The sequence below is a fragment of the Aptenodytes forsteri genome, unplaced genomic scaffold, assembly GCF_000699145.1.
Source record: "Aptenodytes forsteri isolate BGI_AS27 unplaced genomic scaffold, ASM69914v1 Scaffold256, whole genome shotgun sequence".
In the NCBI taxonomy this organism is placed as follows: Eukaryota; Metazoa; Chordata; class Aves; order Sphenisciformes; family Spheniscidae; genus Aptenodytes; species Aptenodytes forsteri.
Window position 1 is genome coordinate 2,473,222 of NW_008795021.1, and position 11,440 is coordinate 2,484,661.

An 11,440-nucleotide genomic window follows, 5' to 3' on the forward strand; every position below is an offset into this window, starting at 1 on the left:
AGAGGTGTTCCAGCCCCCTGATCATTTTCATGGGCCCTCTTCGGACCCGCTCCAACAGGTCTGTGTACCATCTTTTACCGGGAAATGTTTAAAGACAAGAAAAAAAAGCACTATAAATCATAGAAGGATGCAACAGGATTATTCCCTGTAATATTGGAGATGTTTCTGGCAAAACATACTTTATAATGTGCTTTCTAATGGATGTTGCATTCTTAAAATTAAATAAAATAGCATAGCTTAAATTACATTCATTTTGCAATGAGGAAAATGGTAGTTCAATTAAAAAAGAGAAATACCATCTAAGTTCCAAGTTGATTACTTGTAAATCTCCTAATTCTCATCATTTTGAAAATGCTTATGATTTTCAGATCTGGTAACAGTGGGGGTTTTTTTACAAGAGACTTTGAGGCCTCTGCTGTTGTTTTTCTGGGTGCTACAGCCCCGGCTGGTACCACCGCGGGGCAGATGAAATGGCGTAGGAGAGGCTGGACAAGCACAGCTCAAGGATACAGAAGAGCATAAAGGGAAATGTAGGGTCTTTCATAAGTAGTACAGAGTTTTGCAAATCTTACAGAATATTAACTATTTATTTCCTTTAAAATTATTTTAAATTACTCATTGTTTATGACATAGTTTGTCAGTCCAGCCAGCTGCAACCCAGGGTGGCCAGGTGCGTGCAGCCGTGGCGGCTGAGGTCCGTCTGGGGTCCACAGTTCGGGGCAGGGCAGATGTCACCCCTTTGGCCTTCCTTTTCACCCATGGATGTTCCTGCGGGAAGAGAAAAAGCTTTTCAATCACACCAGAGGGGGAAGGAAGCCACAAACACCACTGCAGCTGCAGCTCCCCAGGGCTCAGGAGACCAGAGGAGACCCAGATGGGTTTTGGGACCTGTCTCCAGTGAAACAGCAGGGAGCACCCCAGGAGAGGAGGGACGTGGCCCCCAGCCTTCACCACAAAGGCTCCACCTTCACGCCCACGATGCCAGCCTGACCGCCAACAGTCAAGCTGCACCAGCCAGTGGTGGCACCGCACCGGGGGTGCCCATCCGCAGCATGGGGGCTGGATGGCTCCTACCACCCCCTCTTCCCCCGGCTCGCTGCTGCCTCATAATTGCAGCAATCAAACATACAAGCGTCACCCATGAAATGCCACTTTGGAACCACCTTTGTGCCTCTGGAGGTTTTACATATCCTGTGTGACTTCTATGGGCACAAGTAGCTACTGAGCATTGAGGCAAATGTAGTGATTAATTACTCAGATTTGCTGCTATGCAGAGTTTCTTTAATATCCTTTTTTTTTTTAACCTTAAGTTTATCTTTTGAACACCGAACAGTGCATCCTTTCAATCAAAACACTAATAAGCTTCTTCAAGTGGCTCGTTGGTTCGCAAAGCTGCTGCACCTACCTTCCTAACCTCCCCCTGGCCTCAAGATTTGCTCCTTGTTCTTTGGGAAAGGACAGCTTCTGCACTGAAGCAGAAGCCAAATATAGAGAGAGCTCAAGTACTATATAGTTTTTTAATATGAATGTCAGAATAGCAACTTTTAATGTTAATGTTTTTTTAACGGAATGCTATGATTCAGAAGTGAAATTCCTTGTCCTCCTGTCTTAGAGAGGCTGAGATTTCAGGCTGGGGTAGTCATCTGGGTAGATAATGAGAGAATTTAGGATTGTGCAAATTGTTTTTTTTGAGAAAAAGACAACTATATAACCCTTATTCACGGGGCTAGAAAACCCATTTCATCCCAGCTATCTTTTGAGGACATTGGCTGATGTGGGATGTGAATGACCACCCAGAGCAAGGCAAGGTACCACTGATGTATCGCATGTATCAGCTACTGTCAGAGAAAATTGCCATGTTAGATGGCCTGGAGGCAGTGCGGACAGCTGTGGATATGAACCTGAAATCTACGATATTATCTAATTATTTTTTCACAGAACCTGGAGGAGGGACATTCAGTCCTTTTGCCAGGACTTTATAAACACCTCCTTTTTAAGTACAGTATGAAAGCGCTCAGCAGCACACACCTCTAAGCAACACCTCTAAGAAACCTCCTCATCACAGCCCTCTGTGATATGGGATGAAAGCATAGCTGGCTCTAACTGCATTTTTAAAAACATGGTTAAGAAAATGAACTGTGCAAATTCTTTGCCAAGTGATTAATACTAAAGAGAAGAATTCTAAATTACTAGTCAAAAGGGAAGCATGTTCTTAATAAGAGAACATTTGGACCAAAACAAAATGTCAAACATTTTCTGATCAGCTGCATCCTCAGCTTGATGTGCCTCCTACTCTCTCACAAGATCAGCGTCACCTACTAAGCTCGAGAGTAAAATCAGGCCTACCGCTTGGTAGCTTTTTCAAAGGGTGCTGGTGCCATCGGGGAGTTACGGCGCGGTGGTGGGAACAGCCAGCCCACATGGAGAGCGCAGGCACAGTGGGGAGGCAGGAGCCCGAGCTTCGCAAGGACCTGAGGGGTGAGCAACTTTGTCTCAACTAGCAACTTTGGAAGGAAAACAAAAGTTGGTGAATACAAGTGAAATGAATACTGATAGGTAACGTACAAGACTATTTTTCAAAAGGTTTACTCCCCAGGGCCAAAGGTGTTCATTTCCACCCCAGGGAAAAACATCAGGGTTCACAAGACTACAGCAGCTCTGGGCTTCACTAGCACCCCTCTGTGCCCGAGGTATCTGGCTCCCTTGAAGCTGTACCGTAAGACTTTATGACCGGTAGGAAAGGCTACCCTAAAGAACAAATGTTAGGCCAAATGAAACATCTGCATTGACCTATATATTTACAAACTATATGTCTGACCTCTTCAACTAACATCATATACATATATGACAAGGATTTGAAAAACTATCATTAGAACATGATCAAAGATGTTTCCTTTAAAATATAACCCTCACCTGCACAAAGTGTTATTGCTGAAGGACTGGGAAGCACAAGGAAGTGGTAGCCTGAAAAAAGAAGATTTCTGATAGCTCCAGGCAACACAAAAGTGAGGCTTATGAAAACAGCTGTTTCATAATCAAAATTATAGTAAGTGATAAGGCAGTGTATTCTCTAGCGTGGAAACTAAGAAGTTGTTTTCATACAAAGATACTTAGCTTATTAAGTTAACTGAGAAGGTCACAGTGAAGCAGGATGATGTTCCCAAGAAACAAAACCCCAACAGTTTTTCTCATTATTATACCTATGTTCCACACAGTAAGTAGGCACCTAGATGCTGTTACCACTATATATTAGATTAGTTGTAATTATTTCATTGTAACTGTGTGTTCTCCCTGACCTTTTCTCTCTCTTGTTTTCAGTTCAGATGCTAAACTGCAAGAGACAGCAGCAGTATTCTGGCCGTTTTACGGTCCGCTGCAGGAAGAGAAAAGCACCTACACCCTGGGTCTGGGACATGGGATCCAGGTCACCCTGGGTCAGCTCTTCAGAGGCAAAGGTGGAAAGGGGTTTCTGCAGGACCTTATCTCTCCATGCCTTGTTGGGCGTCTTTGCTGATTTACAGCAGCCACCTCACCTGCAGCTCACCACAGGCAGAAAGAGTTCACAGAGCTGCTAAAATGAAGGAAGAGTCTTGCTAAGTTCCTGCAGCCCCTCTTACCTTCATCCCATGGATCTGAGGTGTTCAGTGCTTCCTCCGACGTTTCAGAAGAGAAGAGCCCAAGCCACAAGCTCGGGACTATTTGGATCTCAAATTTGATTCAGACTTACCTCCTTTTACCAACATCCATTTTAATCTTTAATGAGGCAAACTGTACCTCAGTATGCGATTTGGAAGAGAACCAGGAAAAACAGGGTTTTGATTTTCAGTTTATTTAAACACCAGACAGTCAAGAAACATCATCCTTCCAGCTAATTAAAGTCAGACTGCAGGTTGCTGTTAATCTGGGACTAGGAGTTGCATGCCGTATTGTGTCCTTGTGTCGCCAATATGCACACGCGCAGAACAGCAGCCACACTGAAATGGAGGGTCACGAGCAAAACAGATAATAAGAATACCACCGTAAAACAAACAGGAAAAGAAAAGTCATTGAGGTACTAGTGCCAGACTACCGCTAATGGAAACTTGCTGTAGCCAAAGCCTTAAGCATCTTACAAACCACTTTTTGAATTCAAATTCCAATATGAATAGCCTGGAGCTTTTGGACTCTGTGTTTAACTGGAAGGGCACATCTCCATGCTGCTGCAGGAGTGGCTTCAATTAATTCTAGCAGCACCTGAGCTACCTTTACATGAGCTGCCATGGAGACCAGCAGCAGACCTTCCACAGCAACAAGAAACTTAATGTGAGTTTATTTACCTGTCCAAAACCTGAAGTGACTACTGTGTAAATACATCCCAAGCTTAGACAGTTAGGGTGACATACTCTCCTCTTTCTAACTACCTTTAATTGTGTTAAACACATTAGGCTCTTATTTTAAAAAATCTTGGTTTTATTTCCTGCTCAGAGGTTGCCACGGTACTGTGACAATCAAAAGAAATTAGATGTTTCAGTATGATAATTAATGCAATGAGCCTGGTGAATTCATCATGATTGCTGTAAATGTCATTCCTTGGGCCCACAGTTTGTTCTCACCTTGTTTTTACCTTTCTTCTTCTTTCTTTTTTTTTTTTAATGCTGATATCAGCACCCTTGGTAAGGATAAAATGAAAAGTTACCACTGTTTAGAAGCACACTGGTTTGCAAGTCAAATAGCTGTTGTAGAGCTGAGGAGTCCCTGGGGAACCTTTAACACCAGAAGGATAATTTTAAATTGGAAGCTGAGATGACTATGGCCTGGCTGAAGATCAAACAGGGTGGAACCAATATCACCTTATTTTTAGAAAAAGAAAATATCTGAACATAACATTCAGGGCTCACTAATATATATGTGGCACAAATCTATTAAAAAGTACAAAAGAGAATCTGGATTTGTGGAAACGTACAGGTGAAGACATTAACTGTGCATTCAAGGAGAAGCAAACCAAGACAGAGATGAAACATTAATAATGTTTGTGTTGTGGTGAAAGGTAGATATTCTGGAGGAGGACTTGGCGGAGGGGGCTGGAAAGGCTACTCAGGGACTGGACTGTACCAGGCTGCTCCTAGACTGTACCACTTTTCTTAGCTGTGGTACTTGGAAGCTGCCTACAGACAAATTTATAATGCTGTGACATGTTCATCTCAGTCTGAAAGCACAGAGGACACTGTAATTCTATAAACAGTACTCTTTGCTTCTATTTTTTTCTTTCTTTCTGTCTTCCTTTCTTTCTTTCTGGCCACAATTGCTGCTGCGTCCATTTCCTCTTTGGGTTATTGCTGGCATTAATCTCTCCAGGGAGTTCTACTGCAGAGCACAAATCTACCGACTGCTGCCTTGATGGCAACGTGACAGACATTTGAAGAAATATATAGACATGCACATGTAAAATGATAGCATTTTATAAGTATGTTTTACTCTCTTAAGCAATTTTTAGCCCAACTTGACCTGGTACGCCTGGCCACTAGCACCAGATTAATAATTTTTCAATTCCCCAGGAAAGAAAGGCCAAGAATCATTTAATTGTAATGGTCTCTTTAAATACAATATATGTCATATTTTAAAATAAACTGTATCTATGGTCTTCCACAGAAACAAAATCAAAAACAAAACCATGCATTGCTTAAGAGTCTTGCCAGAAAGACAGTTGCAGCACTTATCATGTCCTTGGCCCAGCGAAGGATGACTGTCAGAGGAATGAGGTGGTGACTCCAGCTCCAGCCGCTGCCGCTTTCCAGCCTCTGCTCTCCCCCTAAGGATGAGAAGTGGGGTGGGAGGATGAATACTCTTCATGCCTCGCCTGGGAGCCATGTGGAGAGTTTCTGGTGAGAAGCTGGTTGGCAGCAAAGAAAGTTTATGGATTGAGTGTGTGAGCCAGCAGAGGAGACGCTGGGTAAGTCTAAAAATGTCCGGGCAAAATATGCAGGCCAAAGTACATATATGCAGAAGAGAGAACGCAGGGCAGCGGATGGATAAACAGTAGAAGAATGAAGTGGCTGCATAAACATTACTGGAAAACTTTAGACTGGTACAAAAAGGGTTGTGAGGCCACTTAGATACTTGAAGGCTTCTATATGTGTACTGGGGTCTCAGCTCCCATTACTGTCACTGAGATCTAGGGAGCAGTTCAACAGGTCACTGATAGGCAACCGAAATGCTCTTGTTATCTGAGCCGATGGCTCCAGCTGCTCTTCCAGAAAGGCAAGGGTCACATCTGCCAGCCTCTTACCAATGTCTGGGCTACCCTAAGGCTTTTCAAATGGCTTGAGATGCCTGATACAGGCAACTGAATTAAGCTATTAATCAGCAGAGCCGTGGAGCATAAGGCATGGTTCAGGTTTGCCTTTAGTTTGCAGCTGGGTCTCAGTCAAGTTGGCTAAACATAGGCATCTATGTTATGTTGTTTTAGGCACTATGGGATATCCCTTGTGGCCTCTCATACATCCCACGTTAGATCTGCCAGCCCTGTGCAGCTCCCAGGTGTCTGTGGTGCCCCTGGTGTCTCAAACTACATAGGCATCTGGATTTCATCCCCCATGGCTGGTTAGCTTTAGGCTCCACTGACTGCATTGACCTGCCCTCTCTGTTATGCTCAGAGCTTAAAGACCTATAGATATACAGACATTCAACTTCAGGTTTCTCATTCTTGAACTGAATAGCATCCCAAATGTTTACCTGACCAGATGCATATGCTGAAGACTCCTTAGAGCTACTCATATCCACCTAAGGGGAAAAAAAAAGAGTTTTATCAAATTTTGTCAACAGTTTGAGGAAGATCATATTGGCTGGACTGGATAGGTTTTTGTCTTGAAACCTTTCTTGCCAGCAAGCAACATATGTTAAAAAAAAAAAGCAGTAACAATTGAAACTGTAACAGACCCTACAGCTTTCTCTGCCCCGAGAAATCAAAGGGTTTGTTTCAAGTATTTGACAAAGAAGCCTAGCAAAGGAGAAATATCATTTTTAAAAAAAAAGTATTCATTATTGCTTTTATTATTTGAGGAGCTGTCTGGAAAATTTCACCAAATTTAACTGGAAACTAAATAGTACAGCAATTTTCAGTGCATTTTCTCAGTTCTTGGAGCGGTTCTAATTATTCCTTCAGAGACAGCTCCTAGGGACCAAAATCTATTGCCTGTGCACAAAATCAGGCAAACACAGACCCAATCTCTAAAAATTTACAACCTAACTAAAATCCTAATCCAGCAAACCATTTACTCACTTGCTTTACAGTAAGTGTTTAAATAGCTAGAAGCTCTTAAAATCATGCTTCAACAGATAAGCTGAGTGAATATAAAATAAGCTTGTTGCGCTCTGATTTTTGCCAGAATTTCCGTAACTTGTATAGACACAGAGCTTGGGAACATGAGAGCTGAAATTCTAAGCAGTCTTTTTATACATACACACATACATACTCTCTCTGTCTCTCTATGTGTGTATGTGTAGTATACATATAGATCTGTGTATAAATATGTATACATGTATGTACATATATCTAATTACGAAGCTTGCACAAATGCTGGGAATCTTAGCCACCGCTGTGAGCTGGAAAGGTCACTTGAGCTGTATGAATTCAGAGAATTTGCTCTGGGGAGAGAGTCTGGAAGCGTCAGCCCATATAGCTGTCCAAGTATGGGAAAATAATTCCAGAATATTTTTTTTAATAGGGATGAGCCTGAACAGCAAACCATAAAGCCAAACCATCCCAAGTGTAGCAGAGCTTGAAACTGAGTTATAAATGGATTTCTTTGTAGAGAAACAGTCATCTATCTTCTAGAAGGACAGTCAGGAGGGTCCAGTCATAATACTGGGTAGGAGCCATCTCTGTTTTTCACCCCCAATAAGGTAATTCATTAAAATAGTTGCCAACACTATGCTACATGCTTCTCTTTTGCATTGCTTTTACTGACTCAGAAGGCTACAGGGGTTAGCTGAGTGGACCAGTAGCTGTTTGAACTCTCATCCGGATGACGCTTCATCCACCTCTCCCACGTCAACGTGTGCATGAGTTTTCCTCCATGTTTGATGATTCTTTCAAGGCCTCAGTGAAATTTAAACCAGTTCCACAGGACTGCAGATCAAATCACAGATCTCTGTCTTTTCTGTCAGGGACTTTTGGCAATGTTTGACCCAAGTGATGATGTTTGTAGAATACGTTAGTGAACCATGATTACAGGAGCCTCTGCTCCCCCATCCTTACCCAACACCAGCTGCATGGCCCTGAGGGGGTGAATAGAGGAGGGAAATATGCTACCACATTGGGAAGGGGATTGCAGACGTAGGAAGGCTAGGAAAATCCCCCCAGTGGTCTGAGGGAGTGCAGGAGGAGAAGCAAGTGGGGACAGCGCTCTGTGGAGGCACCCTGCCTCTTAACAGTGTCAGCTGAAGCCCTTTAGCACTGACTGATGCTGGAAGGGGTACTCAGCCTGCAGTTTAACTTTACTTGACATTTAATGCCCAAGGGCTGTTACCTGCTGAGGAATAACCAGGGTAGTTGTAACATGTGCTTACTTACAAAGCACTGAATACAGCAGGGTAAACTCCTTTAAGGAATCTTTGTTCTATTTTCTTCCTGTATTTCATTTCCAATTCCTCAAGATGCAGCGGTTGCCCTTGGCAACATTCTCCGGATTCTTCCCAAAACTTATGAAGACAAAATGGCACATTTGAGGACAAGCCAGCTTGGTCATTAAATAAACATTCCCTTTCCATTCAGTGGCAGCATCAGAGCCACAGAAATTCTTTTGCCTGGGTAGTTTCCTGAGATTACTGTCATTTATTACCAAAGCTACTGGGTCTTGCAGCAGTAACCTAACAAGCCCCACTCCCGTAGCACAACCCATCTCTTAGCACATCCTGGGACACACACAGTCCTGCTACTCAGAGGACAAGAAATTCTTCATCAAAATACTTGATGAAATGATCCTCTTTGAAGTTCAAGGTTATCCATTCAAAGAAAAAAAAATCCACAAAAATATTCTTAATTATTTTTTTAATTCCAGACTAGTTTGAAATCTATTACCACAGACTTCAGAAAAGATTTTAAAGGGATAGCAGCTCTATAGCTGCCTTCACAGAAATTTTTGTCTAACATTCTTGAGTGGATGACTCAAGATTGCATAGTACTTTTTGTGGCCCACAAGTAGCCTAACAAAAATAGGAAACCAAAATAGGCACAAAACTTCACAATGAGAAAAAAAATAGTGAGAAAGATGAAGAAAAAAATTCAATAATTATTATAAATAAATACTTAACTCCATCTGCACAGTATTTAATTATAGCAAAGAGAAAATCAAACCCTTCAGACACCAATATTTTCAGGCAATTGACGTATCTTGGCACTAGCACAGCCACATTACAATGAAATAGAGTACCTATGTCTGTAAAACCTTGGCTGTAAAACCAGATTTTCCAGAGGATGGATGAATATAGGAGAAAACAAATATGATTTGCTTACAGGCTGAAGTGCACATTAGGCAGGGCTATATGCAAAATACAACACAGAGGTCAGAAAATATGTCAGTGAATTGTAAGCTGTTGAAGAGAAAAATCAGCTGGAGAAAGCAATGTGGTAGAGAAGAAGCGGCTTGAACCAAGGATCTGTCAATTCAAGTTAACAAGTGGTTAACTCCTGCTTTAAGGAATTTTTTTAAAGATATTTTACAAACAGTGTTGCCTTGAAAAAAGGCACATACTCACAGTGCCAGTAACAGACATTCGTACTTGTCAAGACGGAAATGGAAACTTTCTTAGTAAAAGATGTATAGCAGTGGAGCTAATCTTCGGATTTTGACCTTGATATGTTAAGATTAAAGCGCATTGTTGTGGCACAGTCATTGTTTAGACCTTGCTGGTGAAGACAGTACGTCTTCACTCTCGATTTCACAGTCTATTATCAATTTTAACCCTTTCATTTTAAGAGGGATCCGGGTGTTTTTGCAGGAGAGCAAGCAAGTGTGAATTTGCAAGACAGATCAGCTTGCCAGAGCCTTTACCAACCTGCCTGCTCAGTGTTTGACCAACCAGAGAGGCATTAAATAGGAATCCATAAATCATTCTGGCCCTAATTTCTTAATACTTCAGATGGAGATTGATAAATAAAATTGACTACCAAACAGCTGTCATTTAACTAAATGTAGTTAAAAGAATACCCTAAATTTTACTACCAAGAAAGACTATTTTCTCAGCCCCATACCCAAACCACTTAAATTCCATATTCCCAGTTTAAAGCTGACAAAGAAGCAAGAGGGTAAATACTATGCAAAGAAAGGCTGAACTCCAGGAAAATGTAGGGTGAGGTTTCCAAAAGCACTTTCACATCACCTAACAGAGATGTTACCGCTTCTCTGGGAAGAGTGACACTGAGTATTTCTGAACCCTCAGAGAAGTCCTCCTTGCCCGAGGTGGGCTGTGTCCTGTGAGGTTTCACGGCGGTGCCCTCCACAGTGATGGACATGGCAGAGCTTGGTTGCCTTCACTGGTGTCGTAAAGAGAGTTTATACTGGTTAAGCCACCTAGCCCAGCTGTGGGTAAACCACACTGGCCCAGACTGGTGCATGGGCCGCTTTGCTCTTTGCTAACTGACTCTCCACGCTGCTGCAGCTACGTCGTGCAGGCGTGCTTCAAACCAGGAGCGCGGTTGCCTGGAGCTGGCCTCTGCCTGCTGCCCGGCCGAGGGGATACTTGGCCTCTGCTCCCAGTGTGTCCCAGCAGAGCAGGTAGCATGGCCGTAGATCTGGCTGGAAAAGACCCCCAGTTCTTCGCTTCGGCTGGGACCCCACGGGAGTGTACGGCAGCCTGTCGCCACGCTTCCCACCTGCAGAACCTGCCCTGTCTCCTCCAGCACCTAATATGCTCACCTAGGGTAAAGTGTCAGGTTCACGACAACATTTGAACTTGAGCTGCTGACCCGAGTTAAAACAGAACAACCCGCTATTCACAGCTCTTTGAAATCATGTTAGTGAACCTAGATCAAGAAGGTATCTTTTTTTCCTATACTAGTAAAGGCATACTCCCAAAGATGTTCTCTCGTTTTGTCAGCTTGTTTTGGTGGTGTGGTCTGTGCTGGTTTTGGCTGGGGGAGAGTTAATTTTCTTCATAGTAGCCAGTATGGGGCTGTGTTTTGGATTTGTGCTGAAAACAGCGTTGATAACACAGGGATATTTTCATTACTGCTGAGCAGTGCTTACACAGAGTCGAGGCCTTTTCTGCTTCTCACACCACCCCACCAGCGAGTAGGCTGGGGGTGCACAAGAAGTTGGGAGGGGACACGGCTGGGACAGCTGACCCCAACTGACCAAAGGCATATTCCATGCCATATGACATCATGCTCAGCAATAAAACTGGGGGAAGAAGAAGGAAGGGGGGGACATTCGGAGTGATGGTGTTTGTCTTCCCAAGTAAC